We start from the raw sequence: 16,809 nt of genomic DNA, 5'->3' as shown, positions 1-16,809 counted from the left end.
TAATGGCAGAAGTCATGGCACACCTATATGAACAGGACATACTAGTGATTCCCTATCTGGATGACCTATTAATGGTGGGACACTTAGAATCACACTGCACTGGGGAAAGTAATATCGGCCCTGCAGAAATTGGGGTGGATTATTAATTTCAAAAAGTCACGATTGCAGCCCCTAGAAGTGTAAGAGTTCCTAGGCCTCATCATAGACTCTAGAACGCAGAAGTGTTGCCTACCGGAGTCAAAGGTGGACAGTGTTCGACAACAGATGCTCAGAGTGATAAATAATCAGTCAGTCACACTAAGGGGGGCAATGTCACTGTTAGGCTCACTCACGTCATGTATTCCGGCGGTTTTTTGGGCCCAATACAATACCCAGAACCCTGCAGTGGGATGTATTACACAATGCGCACCGTCTAGGGGACTGTCTTGAAAGTAGGTTTTCCTTGTCGATTGCTTCTACACAGTCCTTACGTTGGTGGCTACACTTGCCTAACCTACGTAGAGGAGTTCCTTCAATAAATCACATATCTAGAGTAATAACTATGGATGCTAGCCCCAAGGGCTGGGGGGACACACATGAGAGATATGTGGGTCCAGGGCATATGGTCGCAATCCTAACTTAAAGAACTGTTGGCGGTAGAACGAGCTCTAAATAGTTTCCTTATATCCCTACAGGGCCAGCACGTCAGGCTTTTTTCAGACAACCAGGTAACTGTAGCCTACATTAACCATCAAGGGGGCACTGTCCAAGTTATTGATGGAGGTGGCAGATCGTATCTTTCAGATAGCTGAGGCTCATCTGCTATCGCTTACATCCCTTCATTTAAAAGGAAAACACAACATCATGGCTGATTACCTAAAGGGCCTGTCACACTAAGAGATATCGCTAGCAATATCGCTATAACGTCACTGGTTTTGTGACGTTATAGCAAAATTGCTAGCGATATCGCTATGTCTGATACTTACCTCCGACCGGCTCCCCCGCTGATTATCGCTGATCGCGCGAGAACGTCCTGGACCGTTTCTCGTCATCAGCTTCCTGCTGGGCTTCCTGTGGCGCCGACGAGCGACGCATGGACGAGGGCGGGAGGACGTCATTATCGCCTCATCTGACAGGTAACGACCCCCGACCGCTGCTATGTCGCTGGTGAGATCTGCCTGTGTGGCAGCTCACTAGCGACCACTTAGCGATGCACCAGCGATCCTGACTGCGTCATATTGCTGGTCGGGATCGCTGGTGCATCGCTAAGTGTGACAGTACCTTAAGCCGCAACAGACTCAGACAAGGAGAATGGGTACTAAATCAGGCCATCTTCAATCAGATTGTGCAGATGTGGGGGCCCCTAGATATAGACCTTTTTGCCAACAAGGGGAACAGAAAACTGCACTGGTTCTGTTCCTTGAATCCCAGAGAAAATCCGTATGCCGTGGACGCCCTCCTAATCTCATGGAACTTCGATCTGGCTTATGCCTTTCCCCCATTAAACCTAATCTCGATAGTTCTGAGGAAGATATGCAAGGACAGAGCTCGGGTAATATTAATAGCTCCATTCTGGCCCAGAAGATCATGGTTTCCCTGGCGGAGGAAGATGTCCGTCTCCCGGCCATGGATTCTTCCGGAGCTCCCAGATCTCCTCTCCCAAGGTCCGATTCTCCATCCACAAGTGTTCAATTTACATCTGGCGGCTTGGAATTTGAAAGGGCACTACTAAGGGAGAGGGGGTTTTCCCGGGTCCTCATAAATACCTTGCTGAAAAGCATGAAGGCTTCTACAATGAATATTTATGTCAGTCTGTAAGAAATTTTTAGCAATCTCAGGGGCAGAGGTTGGTCAAAGGGTCTGTATTAGTCAGAATTCCTACAGAAAGGATTAGAAATGGGTCTAGCCACAAACACTCTTAGAGTCCAGGTATCGGCTCTGGGAGCACTGTACAATTGTAACCTAGTGGGAACCTACTGGGTAGCTAGGTTCATTAAGGCAGCAGTTTCTCCAGACCCATTGTTAAGCAGAAATTAGTTCCGTAGGATCTAAACCTGGTACTTACAGCGTTAACAGAAGCTCCATTTGAACCTATTGACTTTGCCTCAATAAGAATCGTATCTTTAAAATTGCCCTGTTAATCGCACTCACGTCTGTGAGGAGGGTTAGTGACCTGCAGGCTCTCTCTAGACAACCCCCATACACTCAGTTTAGAGAGAATAGAGTTATTCTGAAGCCAGACCCCCTGTACCTGCCAAAAGTAGCTTAAAAGTTTCACAGGCTACAATGCCAGAATTACAGGTTTCATTCATCCGGCATCACAAAAAGATGTGATGAAAAAGTTGTATGACCTACAAAATAGTGCAGGTAAAAGTTACTGCTTGTCCTACAAAAAGAAAAACCTTCAAACACATCTCAACTGATTTTGGAGAGGAGAGCTACAAATCAATTAAATGAGACTTTACAAGCATTTTATAATTTTTCTTTAAAGCGAACCTGTCACCAGGTTTGGCTGATATAAGATGCGGCCACTACCTTTCAGGGCTTATCTACAGGATTCTCTAATGCTGTAGATCAGCCCCCGATCCGACCTGAAAGAAAATAACTTTCATTAAACTCAACCGGGGGCAGTCGCAGGTCCGGGTCTGGCGCCTCCCATCTTCTTGTGATGCCGTCCTCCCTTTGCTTCACAGGCTCCTCGGCATCTCGGTCCTGTACGTATACGTATCTGTCCTGTTGAGGGTAGAGCAAAGTACTGCAGTGCGCAAGCGTTGGGAAAGGTCAGAGAGGCCCAGCGCCTGCACAGTGCAGGAATCTCTCCAGAGATCCAGAGATGCTCAATTGGGTTTAGGTCAGGGCTCTGGCTGGGCCAGTCAAGAATGGTCACAGAGTTGTTCTGAAGCCACTCCTTTATTATTTTAGCTGTGTCTTGTTGGAAGGTGAACCTTCGGCCAAGTCTGAGGTTCAGAACACTCTGAAAGAGGTTTTCATCGAGGATATCTCTGTACTTGGCCGCATTCATGTTTCCTTCAATTGCAACCAGTCATTCTGTCCCTGCAGCTGAAAAACATCCCCATAGCATGATGCTGCCACTACGTTTCACTGTTGGGATTGGATTGGGCAGGTGATGAGCAGTGCCTGGTTTTCTCCCCACATACCTCTTGGAATTATCACCAAAAAGGTTCTATCTTCATCTCATCAGACCAGAGAATCTTATTTCTCATAGTCTGGGAGTTCTTTAGCAAACTCTATGCAGGCTTTCATATGTCTTGCATTGAGGAAAGGCTTCTGTTGGGCCACTCTGCCATAAAAGCCCGACTGGTGGAGGGCTGCAGTGATAGCTGACTTTTTGGAACTTTCTCCCATTTCCCTACTTCATCTGTGGAGCTCAGCCACAGTGATCTTGGGGTTCTTCTGTACCTCTCTCACCAAGGCTCTTCTCCCACGATTGCTCAGTTTAGCTGGACAGCCAGGTCTAGAAAGACTTCTAATGGCTTCTATTTAAGGATTATGGAGGTCACTGTGCTCTTAGGAATCTTGCGTACTGCAGAAATTCTTTTGTAACCTTAGCCAGATGTGTGCCTTGCCACAATTCTGTCTCTGAGCTCCTTGGCCAGTTCCTTTGACCTCATGGTTCTCATTTGGTCTGACATGCACTGTGAGTTGCGAGGTCTTATATAGACAGGTGTGTGCCTTTACAAATCAAGTCCTATCAGTTTAATTAAACACAGCTGGACTCTAATGAAGGAGTAGAACCATCTCAAGGAGGATCACAAGGAAATGGACAGCATGTGACTTAAATATGAGTGTCTGAGCAAAGGGCCTTATGACTATATGATATCAGTTTTTCTTTTTTAATAAATTTGCAAAAAATTCTACATTTCTGTTTTTTTCAGTCAAGATGGGGTGCAGAGTGTACATTAATGAGAAAAAAATTAACTTTTTTGAATTTACCAAATGGCTGCAATGAAACAGTGAAAAATGTGAAGGGGTCTGAATGCTTTCTGTACCCACTGTATTTATTCCAAAGGGTGTGCAACCAAATATTAAGTTGAGGGTGCCAACAATTTTGTCTCATCCATTTTTGGGGTTATGTGTGAAATGATGTCCAATTTGCCTTTTTTCGCTGTTTTTGTGTGTTGTTCCAATATACAGAAAGGAAATAAACACATGTATACATGTACGTCATTTTCTGGAACAATTTCACGGGTGCCCACACTTTCGGCCAAAAACATGGATAGCAGCAGATCCCCCGTACAAGAAATATCCAAAGTCTAACCTCAAAACTACCCTATCCTCCAGAACCTGAGTGTAAGGGGGATCAGCTGACAAAGCATGGTTGTTGCTTATTCTGCAGGCTGATGAAAGGGCTACTAGCAGGGATGTCTTTAGCGAAATTATCCTGTCTGAGGCAGAATGTAAGGATTCAAAGGGGCCTTCTGCCAATGCTGTCAAGACTAGATTTTAGTCCCCACTGAAGGGCTCTACAGGCAGGGATTGACCTAGCTCTACCACATGCCTTGATGAACCTGGTAATCCACTTATTACCTGCCAGGTCACAACTCTATAGCACCCCTAGGGCTGAGACCTGCACCTTAAGGGTACTAACTGAAAGACTGAGCTCTAGCCCCCTCTGAAGGAACAGGATAGATGTTAAAGGGATTCCCCCCTCCGGATCTGCCCCTGAGGAGGATAAGAATTTTTTCCAGCTCTTCCCATAGATCCATGTGGTTACGGGCTTTCTAATATTAAAAAGGGTAGAAACTAACCTAGCTAAAAATCCCTTATCCTCCAAGATCAACTTCTCAAATTCCAGGCAGTTAAATGCAGCCTGGACACCTGAAGATGGAGAAACCATCCCTGAGAGAGAAGATCCTGGTACTCCGAAAGAACCTACGGATCTGATATTGACATTGCTTCCAAAAGAACAGTGGCCTCTTTGGCCAAATGGGAGCTATCAGAATAATTCTTGCTTCATCTTTCCTGATCTTTCTCAAGACTGACGGGATGAGACACACCGGGGGAAATGCACAGAGTCGCCCGAAGGTCCATTTCATCCTGAAGGCGTCCACCATGTGCGGGTTCTCTCCCAGGTCCAGAGAGCAGAATTTCTGGACCTTCCTGTTCTTCCTGGAGGTGAAAAGATCTACTTGAGGGAGACCCCACATGTCCACAATCTGATCAAATATTGTCTTCTATAGAGACCAATCTCCCTGGCTTAGCTGTCTGCCACTTAGGAAGATTACCTTGTAATTTTCTTTTCCTCTGATATGCAGGGCCAATACTGAGAGGAGAAGCTGTTCCGCTAGTATAAACATTCGCACTGCAATCAACATTAGTGGATGAGAGCAAGTACCTCCTTGGTGGTTTATATAGACTACTGTAGCCCAGTTGGCGGAGAGCACCCTCACATGGTGACCCCGCAGAAAAGGCATCAGCTCGTTTAATGCCCTCTCCACTGCTGGGAGCTTCCAGTTGTTTGAGGATGCTAACTTCTCCCTTTGACCAAAGGTCATCTAGGTGGGCTCCCAACACCTAGGGACTGGCATCTGTCGTAACCACCCTGGACACATTGTTTACCCAAAGAACTCCCTTGGGTGCAGATTTTATTCCTAGCAGCCACCACCAGACAGAATGGATGACTGCCCCAGGAAGGATCAGCCTGCCTTCCAACCATCCCTGCAAGTTTACTTTGGCCCCAGGACACACCATTGTAGTTTCCGTGTATGGAACTCTGCCCATTTGACTGCTAGAATACAGGTGGTCAGGGGACCCTGCAAAGGCATAGCCTTCCTGAGGCATATCTCTGGATTTGGCACTGCAGTCGAGATGAGGCTTATGATAGTCCCTTCTTTCTCCTCCGGGAAGCGGCATTCTTGTTTCATCAAATCTATTACTAGACCCAGGAAAACCTGTGATGTTAATGGTCGTAGCCTGGATTTTCTGCAATTAAAACACCACCCTAACTTTTCCAAGGTGCTGCTGACCACCCTGACCTGTTCCCGACACTGAAGGAATAAGTCCCCCACAATCAGGAAGTTGTCCAGATATGGCACCACCAGTATGTCATTTTCCCGGAGATGAGCTGTTACCTCTCATATTGTTTTTGTAAGTATCCAGGGAGCTATTACTAGCCTAAAGGGGATAACTCTGTACTGGAAGTGTCTGATTTCTGAGTGTATTTTCCCTGCTACTCTGAGGAATCTCCGATACTGCGTGTGAATTGGTACATGATAATATGCATCTTTGAGGTCCAGGACAACTATATAAGAGCCTGGGAAGGGAACGTTCACTGCTGTCCTCACTGACACCATCTTGAATGAAGTGATGACCAGGAATTTATTTAAAACCTTCAGATTTATTATGGTTCTTAAGGATATGTCAGTTTTTTTTTTTATCAGAAAGAAGGGGCAGTAGAACTTTTTTATTTCGCCTGGAGGAACTTCTTCCAAACACAGGATTCTTCTTGAGCGCCAGTGCCTCGTTTTTCCAGCACCAGTTGTTTGTGCGGGGATGACTGCGTACGGGTTTCAATGTATCTTTCCAGCAGAGAGGTATAGAATCTTAGCCTTAGGCCTGACCCTATGATGTGAAGGATCCAGCCACTGAAATTTTTTCCCAGGCTGGGAGGAAAAAAGAAAGCCTTCCTCCCACCCGGGAAGTCGAGTCAGTGAGGGTTTTTTTTTTATTCTCGAGGGTCTCCCAAAGAAGAAACCCCTGCCCCCCCAGATTGCCCTCTCCAGCTTATCCCATTCTCTAGACGGTTTCTTGCATGCATAATGTCCCTTTGGAAAGGACTGTCGAAATGATAGAAGGGTTTTTTTGGGAATCCCTTCTTGCTGTCCACGGCTCTCTCCAGTATTTCGTCGAAGGCAGGCCCAAATAGGAATTTACAATCACAGGGGAGAGAACATAATTTGACTTTTGCTTGCATGGCCCCTGACCAACACTTTAGCCAAACTGCCAGCTGATCTGGCTGCCATCTTTGCAGAGTCTGCTGATGTGTCCGCCAGGAAGGCTGCTGACCCATTTATTGTTTTCTAACAATAAATACAAGGAGTCTGAGCCCAAAATCTTAAAGTACAAAAAAGTGCTATTTTAATCCTATACAAGGCAAATCAGTATACATCCAGTAAATCAATATCCAGACAAGGAACTTACTAATAGAGGAATAAGATCACACAAAATATCAAGTGGATCATGACATAATAATACGAGGTGGGAGAGCAGTTATCCCAAATATCAGCAGCATATAGACAAAGTGCATTAGTGCTCAAAAGCAGGATCACAGGTACTTGAAAACCATCACAATGCTCACAGCTATTATGCTATATAAAGTACCCAAGTAAAATGACCAGCAAATATGCTCATTTAGATCAATGATTCATCATATGCAGTGAACCCTGCTCTTACCCATAGTGCATCAGTCAGGATCCCATGAGAACTGTGTTTGTTAGTGTGTCCAGCCTGGTCATATATAGACCAAGACAGGTGTCAGCCCAGGTGATGTGATTACCGTGGCGCGCGTGTCCGGGGATCATGCCGGATGCCACGTCATCCCCAGCAGTCAAAAACGGTGCGGGTCATGGGGAAATCCCCGGAGACGTCAATGACACGCATACGTCATCCTAAGATGCCGGAATTGACGTGTCGGCAGTGAAATCACGGGAGAAGCGTACACCAGCCACATCCTGTATAACACAAACTGAGCGAACACGCTACATCCATATTAAGTATGGGCACAAGTAAGGGCAAGTACATATTAACCCCCTCCTTGCACTTACAAGTGCAAAAATATATAACTCCGAAAAAGTCCAAAAGATAATAAAATTAAGTACAAAGTGCAGCTGTGCATATAAAAATGACAGTGAAAAAGAATCCATATGTAATCTAATATATAAAGCTCAATGTGTGTGTGTGTGTGTGTGTGTGTCTGTGTATGTTTGTATGTATGTGTATATGTCCGTGATCGGCATCTGCACCGTCGCAGCTACAGCCACAAAATTTTGCACAGTCACACGTCTGGACCCCTAGAGTGTCATAGGCTATGTTGTGAGGCGAAATTTTAACCCAGCTCGTTCCAATTCTCCAAACAATTTTGCCCCTATTTACATAATGGGGAAAAAGTGAAAGGAAAAGTGTTGGAGGCAAATTGACAGCTGCCAGATGTGAACAAGGGGGACTTAAAGAATGAGAGCGATGGCGCCAAAGCGTATATACCGTACAGTTGCTAAGGTGGGGCCCTGACATGGGATACTCACCACACACGGGGATATAAACACACACACAAAATGCGCCACACACTACCACGTGCTTCAACACATATACCACACTCAGCACACATTTCACCACACATACACCAACCTCGCCACATAAAAGTCGAAACACAAAAGTCGCCCCTCAAAACTCACCATGCTGTCCCAGAGCTGTTTAAAAGATGAAAAATGAACTGTGATTGCTTGCTATCAGCAACAGTTTTGTTTGTAGACAGTTGTGGTAACTGAGGCCTATTATTCTTATCATTTCTATAGTGTTATTGTCCTTCTTTAAAGCTGGAAATAACACAATTTATTACCGTGCCAGCACAGACCACCCTCTGACACAGACTGCAGGGGGAGCCCAGTATCACACAGGATAGGATTAGATACACGGTTCAGCAGTCAGTATCACACAGGATAGGATTAGATACACAGCTCAGCAGTCAGTATCACACAGGATAAGAATAGATACACGGCTCAGCAGACAGTATCACACAGGATAGGATTAGATACACAGCTCAGCACACAGAATCACACAGAATAGGATTAGATACACGGCTATGCAGTCAGTAACACACAGGATAGGATTAGATACACGGCTGAGCAGTCAGTAACACACGATAGGATTAGGTACATGGCTCAGCAGTCAGTATCACACAGGATAAGGTTAGATACACGGCTCAGCAGATGGTATCACACAGGATAGGATTAGATACACTGCTCAGCAGTCAGTATCACACAGGATAAGATTAGATACACAGCTGAGCAGTCAGTAACACATGATAGGATTAGATACACAGCTCAGCAGAAAGTTTCACACAGGAGAGGATTAGGTACACAGCTCAGCAGACATTATCACACAGTATAGGGTTAGATACCCAGCTCAGAAGCAGGATGTGCCAAAGGAACGGACATTTTCATTCCAAGAATTCCACTCATTCCATCTGATTTGCTTTTTGATTTTAAACGCCTCCAGTTTCCAGTTCAACTACTATTGCAATGTCCATTAACAATGCTCAGGGACAGTCCTTGAAAGTAGTAGGGATCGATTTGCAATCTCCATGCTTTTCTCATGGTCAACTTTACATGATCTGTTCAAGAGTTGGACCTGCCAAAAATCTGTTCATCTTTGCACCGAAAGGAAAAACCAAAAATGTTGTTTATCTAAAGGCTCTTGAATGAGTTTAAAATAAAATACTATCAATACTTGGGTAATCGTTTAGTTAATTTGTGTTGCAAATCTGTAGTGTTGAATATATGATGTAAAAAGTTTTTATGTGCAATATAATCATTATAATTTGTTATAACTAACCACAGTTGGTTACTATGAACAGGTAACGCCGGGCTCTTCAGCTAGTAATATTATAAAACGACTCAACTTGCATCTTGAAGTTGAGTGCTGTTATTAATGATAAAGAAGACTTGTGCATTTCAAAAGTTCTTATTACCTTTTAATAGCTAACTGAAAATATGGTAACACATTGCAAGCTTTCGAGACTACTCAGGTCTCTTCATCAGGCATAGACTAATACAAAATCTGAAGAGTCACATATTTATGCACAATACAGCACAGAAAAAATGCAATAGATGAGACAAGTGACGTGAAGCAGAATTATGATTATGGGAGAAGGAGAAACATAAATATTGGACCAGTTCATAGATAAGGAGTCCGGATGTTTTATTGTCCTCTGATTGGGGTCTCCTAATGTGTTGTGATGCCCCCACAAGTTGGATTAAATGCCTGCAAATTCTTCATGGAAAACACAGGGACTGATGCTGATGCTGTGGTGAAACTTATAAAATTCATCCTCACACACAATTACTTTGAATTTGACAACAAGATCTATCTACAGGAGACTGGCACAGCTATGGGAAGTAAAATGGCTCCACAGTATGCAAATCTTTTCATGGCTAAGCTTGAAAGCGACTTTTTGTCCTCATGCCCCATCAGGCCCCTGGCCTACTACCGCTTCATTGATGATATTTTAATCATCTGGACGGAGTCTGGGCAACAGCTAAAGACGTTCCACGAACAGTTTAATCAATTTCATCCCACCATCAATTTAACACACAACTACTCCAGCACTGAGATTAACTTTTTGGACACCATCATTAAACTAAAAAACAATGAAATAGAGACATCCCTGTATCAGAAGCCAATCGACCGTCCAACATACCTTAAATGAGAAAGTTTCCATCCAAAACACATAAAGAACGCTATTATCTATAGCCAAGCCATCAGATATAATCGTATATGTTCCAACCCCATGGATAGAGACAAACACCTTGGTCGCCTCAAAAAGACCTTTTTGAATCAGGGCTACCATCCAAGAACAATTGAAAACCAAATTACAAGAGCCACCAGAATATCAAGGAATCACCTGCTACATTACAAAGCTAAAGAAGAAAATAACCGGGTGCCTCAAGTAGTCACCTACAACCCAAATCTGGAAGTGCTAAGGGGAGCTGCACGGAAATTGCAACCTTTACTACAAAAAGATGCCTGATTACAATCCATTTTTCCAGACCCCCCACTACTGTGCTTTTGGCAGCCCCCAAATCTAAGAAGCATCATTGTCAGAAGCTCCCTGTCCTCTCCAACAGCTGAAGGAACCTTTCCTTGCAACCAGAAAAAATGTAAAACCTGTCCATCTATAATGACCACGGACAAGATAAAGATCCCCAATTCATATCAAGACTACAAGATCCCAGGTACTTTCAGCTGCATTACATCTAATGTGGTGTACTTAATTATTTGTACTAAATGTCCAACTGGGGGTCTGTATGTGGGGGAGACAGGGCAAAAGCTTAGAACAAGGATGAATACTCATCATCACACAATAAGAGAAAAAAGATTGGATCTACCTGTGGCAAAACATTTTTGTATGATGGACCACAACACCAGGGATATGAAATTACTGGTATTGAAAGGTAACTTCACATCTCAGAGAGAAGAGTCTATGAGTATAAATTTATGACGATATTTGACTCTCAATGCTGGAATGATTGTGTCTCATGGATTTGTCTTTTTACATCAATTAAGGAATTTGCTCCTAAGACCTTGTGAGGGCATCACAACACATTAGGAGACCCCAATTAGGGGACAATAAAACATCCGGACTCCTTATCTATGAACTGGTCCAATATTTATGTTTCTCCCTCTCCCATAATCATAATTCTGCTTCACGTCACTTGTCTCATCTATTGCATTTTTTCTGTGCTGTATTGTGCATAAATATGTGACTCTTCAGATTTTGTATTAGTCTATGCCTGATGAAGAGACCTGAGTAGTCTCGAAAGCTTGCAATGTGTTACCATCTTTTTAGTTAGCCATTAAAAGGTATCAACCACTGAGGACTCTCAATTCTGAATATTTTTCTATCTACTGGCTAACACGGTACAAAGATATCTTTCCTGTATTATTACCTTTCATATTCTTTGTATTATGTGTTTCTATTCTGACAATATTTACATATACTTTATCTTGTATCCGTATGGATTCTTTTGCACTGTCACTTTTATACGTAGAGCTGCACTTTGTACTTAATTTTATTTTCTTTTGGACTTTTTCGGAGTTATATACTTTTGCACTTGTAAGTGCAAGGAGGGGGTTAATAGTAGATACTTGCCCTTACTTGTGCCCATACTTAATATGGATGTAGTGTGTTCACTCAGTTTGTGTTATACAGGATGTAGCTGGTGCGCGCTTCTCATGTGGTTTCACTGCCAACACGTCACTTCCGGAGTCTTAGGATGACGTGTGCTGGTCACTGACGTCACCAGGAATTTCCCCATGACCCGCACCATCTTTGACTGCTGGGGATGATGTGGCATCCGGCGTGATCCCCAGGACACGCATGCCGCGGTAATCACATCACCTGGGCTGACACTTGTCTTGGTCTATATATGACCAGGCTGGACACACTAACAAACACGGCCCCCCGCAGAAGCCAACACGAAACGCACGTTGGGGCTGCGTTCTCGTGGGAGCCTGACTGAGGCAACTATGAGTAAGAGCAGGGTTCACTGCATAAGATGAATCATTGATCTAAATGAGCATATTTGCTAGTCATTTTATTGGGTACTTTATATAGCATAATAGCTGTGAGCAATGTGATGGTTTTCAAGTACCTGTGACCCTGCTTTTGAGCACTATTGCACTTTGTCTATATGCTGCTGATATTTGGGATAACTGCTCTCCCACCTCATATTATTATGTCATGATCCAATTGATATTTTGTGTGATCTTATCCCTCTATTATTAAGTTCCTTGTCTGGATATTGATTTACTAGATGTATACTGATTTGCCTTGTATATGATTAAAATAGCACTTTTTTGTACTTTAAGATTTTGGGTTCAGACTCCTTGTATTTATTGTTAGAAGGCTCTGCTAGAAGTGTCCAGTTGGGACTTCCCTGGTCCTACTATTAAGGCTGAAGATTTTTTGTAATATGATGTGATTGTGTAATCTGTTCTGATTCTGTTGTTGCCCCATTTAATTGTTGGGATAGAGGCCAGGATGGTATCCCCCTTGAGACCTTATCCAGCCAAACTCCTAGACATCTGGCTGTGCAGATTGTCACAGTTGCTGGTCTTAGAGCAGCATGGGAGACCTCCACAGGTGCTCTAAAGAAGCGGTCAGTCTTTCTATCCAACGGGTACTTTAGTGAACCAAGATCTTCCAAAGGCAGGGAGAACCTCCTGGAGATCTTGGATATCGCTACATCCAACTTATGAGCTTTATCCCAAGAAGTAGCAGCTTCTTCTTCAAAAGGATATTTCCTTTTAAAGGAAGCCAAAAATTCCCTGTCTGGTCTTTCCCACTCTGTCTTAATGAGGTTCTGCACCTGCTTATTCACTGGGAAAATAATGCGTTTTCTCTGCTCGAGGTCCCTGAATATTAAGTCCTGAACTGACCTCTTGGTTTTCTGCTCTACCAGACCCAATATGGAACTTATGGACTTCACCAGCGTATCCGTTTCCTCTAAGGGAAACAATTTCAACCCTCTGTGTCGCTGTCAGATGAGGTGGAACTTCGATCATATTCCCACTGGCCTTCTTCTTCTGACCCTGCAGAATCATCCTGTGATGGTGACATCCTAGATCTCTTTTTTTCCCTTAGTGCTTGTGAGGAAGGAGCAGCCGCCATCTTGGATATGGGGCCTAATGCTTGGCTCATGTCTGAGCTTGGCCTGTCCCAGTGACACCATTTTGGTCTGAGTTCACAAGAATTACAGGCAGCTAACTGCTCCTACCCCCCCCAGGGCCTGTAAGCATATTGAAGAAAACAGGATTTAGTGCTCCAATGTTGAATAGCAAGGCCTTTTAGTATGATAATGAGATAAGGCCAAAACAGAACTTCAAATCTTGTGTAGGAGCCACGCCAGCATGGGGCATGAATTAGAATATACCTGCCAGCTGGATACATTGTCTCTCCCAGCCACTCCGACTCCATTCTAGGATCATGGATTATGAGCACACCTTTCGAATTATAGACTCATAAAAAATATCCGCGTGACCCTGAGGAAATCGCATATCTGGCAGTGTGACTCCTGAGTCAGTGAGGGCTCTGGGACCTGAGATATAGAGATTGGCCCTCCACAGCGACCCAATGGGGCCATGTTTGCTCTCCACACGACAGGCAAAACAAACCACATTCACTGGTACCTCTTGTGTCCTGATCCGATCATCCTGGAGGAAGTTAGCCCCTTTCTTAGATATTGGGAATAAGTTCTGCAGGGAGCTAAAGGGTGGAGATTAGTAGCCCACCCTCTGACACAGGGGGAGAAACCCAGCATGCTTAAGAACTGGGAGCACATGGCAGAGACTCTCTCTCTCACAGAAGAACCAGATGATGATGATCTAAGAAGGAACTGGGGACAGATCTGCCAAGGGAGCAGCGGCACGCGCTTTGGGGTCTGTCCGACAACTAAGGTTCTTGGACCTGTGGACTGCAGAGCTCCCGGCATCCACATGCAACCTACAACCTGGTAAATTGACCTCCAGCTTAATATCTCTAAAGTCTTGTACCATTATTGTTATATTTTTACTCTGACTGCAAATCCACTGTAATTCTGCTGTATAGCTTACTGTATATTTCTGTAATTATCTAGTGCGCCCTTAAGGCAATTAAACCATAAAATTAATCTTGGGCTGATGCTTTTACTCTGATTACGGATCTTAGAATACCCAGCGGGTAACAGGACATCCTCCCCGGCGGCCATTTGCTCTAGGTGCAGTTCCCTTACTGACCTGAGAGACAAAGGGGTGCCGGAGAGCTGTGCCTGTGTAGTTATGTCACATTGGTGACGTGGGAGGAACCGGTCTTCCTTCACATTGGTGACAGCAGTGGGAGTAATAGTGTGCGTCGGACCCCTACTCCCAGACACCAAAGACTACCAGTGGTAACTTTCACTGCTGGGGTCTTAAGGTCAGCCCAGCACTAGACGGTCAGAGTGTAAATATAAGTTGTGTGCGAGGTCAGGGTTGCAGCTGTGTCAGTAACCAGAGGTTCCCAAGATGGTGGAAGGCACCAGGAGTAGGACAAAGGGGGAGGTCAATGCTATGGTCTATGAGGAGGTGGTGGAAGACAATACCATTGAAGGCGAGGGGGAGCTCAGCCAGACCCCCGTGCTCAGTCCCGCAGTGGACTGGCCACCACCTGCCCCCCCCAGCCTGTCCAGATCAGAGGCCCTTTTCCAAGCGGCTATGGCACAGCTCGAGGCTGGTAACGACACCGCCCATGACAGACTCCTGGTGGCGGCAGAGAAAGCAGCGGAGCGTGAGCATGCAGAACGTGTGCTGCAAGCTGCAGAACGCCGTGAAGCTGCGGAGCGCCGGCATCGACTGGAGATGGCTCAGCACGGGCTCCCGCTGGACGCTCCAGCCCCACCGGGGACCAAGGCCTCCAAGGTCCGGGCGGAGGACTTCGCCCTGTGTGAAAAGGATGGAGACCTGGATTCCTTTCTGCTGGCCTTTGAGAGAACCTGTCTCCAACACCATCTGGCCCTGGATCAGTGGGCAAGGTACCTGACCCCCCATTTGAGGGGTAGTCCCTGGAAGTTTTGGGGGACTCACCTGCCGGGGAGGAGCAGGACTACAACAGCATCAAGCGGGCCCTGATCCAGCACCTCAACCTCACCCCGGAGTAGTACCGCAGGAAGCTCTGGAGCCTGCAGCGTGGCTCAAAGGACACCTGGACCGACCACATGCCGGCATTGCTGAGAGCTGCGAAACACTGGACCTCGGGTCTAGAGCTCACCACCCACCAGGAGGTCCAGGAACTGTTCGTCACGGAGCAGTTCTTGTGGAACTGCCCAGAGGACCTCCAGCAGTTCCTTCGTGACCGGAAACCAAAGGGGGCTTCTGATACAGCCGCCCTGGCAGACGAGTATGCCAACAGGGCATCTGAGCAAAAGAAGCCTTCCACCCAGAAGCCAGCACAATCCTGCCCCTGTCCCCCCAGCCCCCAGAGTGCAAGAGGTGTACCCCCCTGCTGCCCTCTCCAGGCCAGGAGCAGAACCCAGACGTTGTCATCATTGCAACCAGCCAGGACACTTTAAGGCTGCGTGTCCCCAGCGCCAGAAGGCCCCATCCCTGTCCCAGAAAACGACCACTGTTTTGTGTGTGGAAGGGGGTGCTGGAAGGTCCCTGGACAATTACCAACCCGTCACCATCGGCCGCTTAGCGGTCATGGGACTGCGGGACACAGGCGCTGAACGAACCCTGGTACGTCTTGAGGTGGTGTCCCCTCAAGACTTGGTGCCTGGGAAAACCCTTTCCATCTCCGGAATTGGAGGCGTTGAACCGGCGTTGCCCATCGCCAAGGTGTTTTTGGACTGGGGCGCTGGGAGGGGAGGTAACGCCAAATATTCCTGCCAATGTGTTGCTTGGGACCGATTTGGGGCATCTAGTGTCTCAGTATGTGGCCACTGAAACCCCAGGTCCGGCTCCCCAAGAATGTCATAATTCTACTGTGAATGCTAATGTTCATGTGTTGAATGTGCCTCCGACAGTGGAGGAGGGAGTGAAACCTGATGGTAAGCTATGCACTGACACTACACACACAGGGCTCACAGTGAGGACAGGTGAGAAGACTGCAGGGGAGAGCTCAGAGGTGGAGGGAGGGGCTGCTATGGGCAGTGTAGGGCCCCTAAGTGAATCCAGCCTGCTGAGTCTAGGGCCTCTGCAGAAAGAGGAACAGGCCATGGGGAGGGGACGTCCTGGGAGAGGAGCCACCAGGTAAGACCCCAGGACAGGAGTTCACCGCATCCGGGATGTCAGTAGGTCAGGGAAGTCTACCTGACCAGGCGACTTGGTCGGGGGCCGAGGGGAAGCAGGTGCTACCTGTGGTCTCAGCGGTCATGGCTGCTTCTACCAGGAGTAGGAGCGCCGGAGCCCAAGGAGCCTCGCGGAGGTCCGACGTTTTCCCCCTCTCGGACCAAGTGGCTGCCGATTCTGACAGCGGCCAGGAGACAGATCCCGGGGAGCTGACAGAGGATGTGGCAGTTTCGTCAATTCTTGCCACATCGAGTCAGGGATTTCAGGCAGCGTTGGAAGCGGATGCTAGCC

This window comes from Dendrobates tinctorius, unplaced genomic scaffold (genome assembly GCF_039654945.1).
Source record: "Dendrobates tinctorius isolate UK_male_01 unplaced genomic scaffold, ASM3965494v1 ptg000140l, whole genome shotgun sequence".
Taxonomy (NCBI): domain Eukaryota; kingdom Metazoa; phylum Chordata; class Amphibia; order Anura; family Dendrobatidae; genus Dendrobates; species Dendrobates tinctorius.
Note: the sequence above shows the minus strand (reverse complement) of the source record.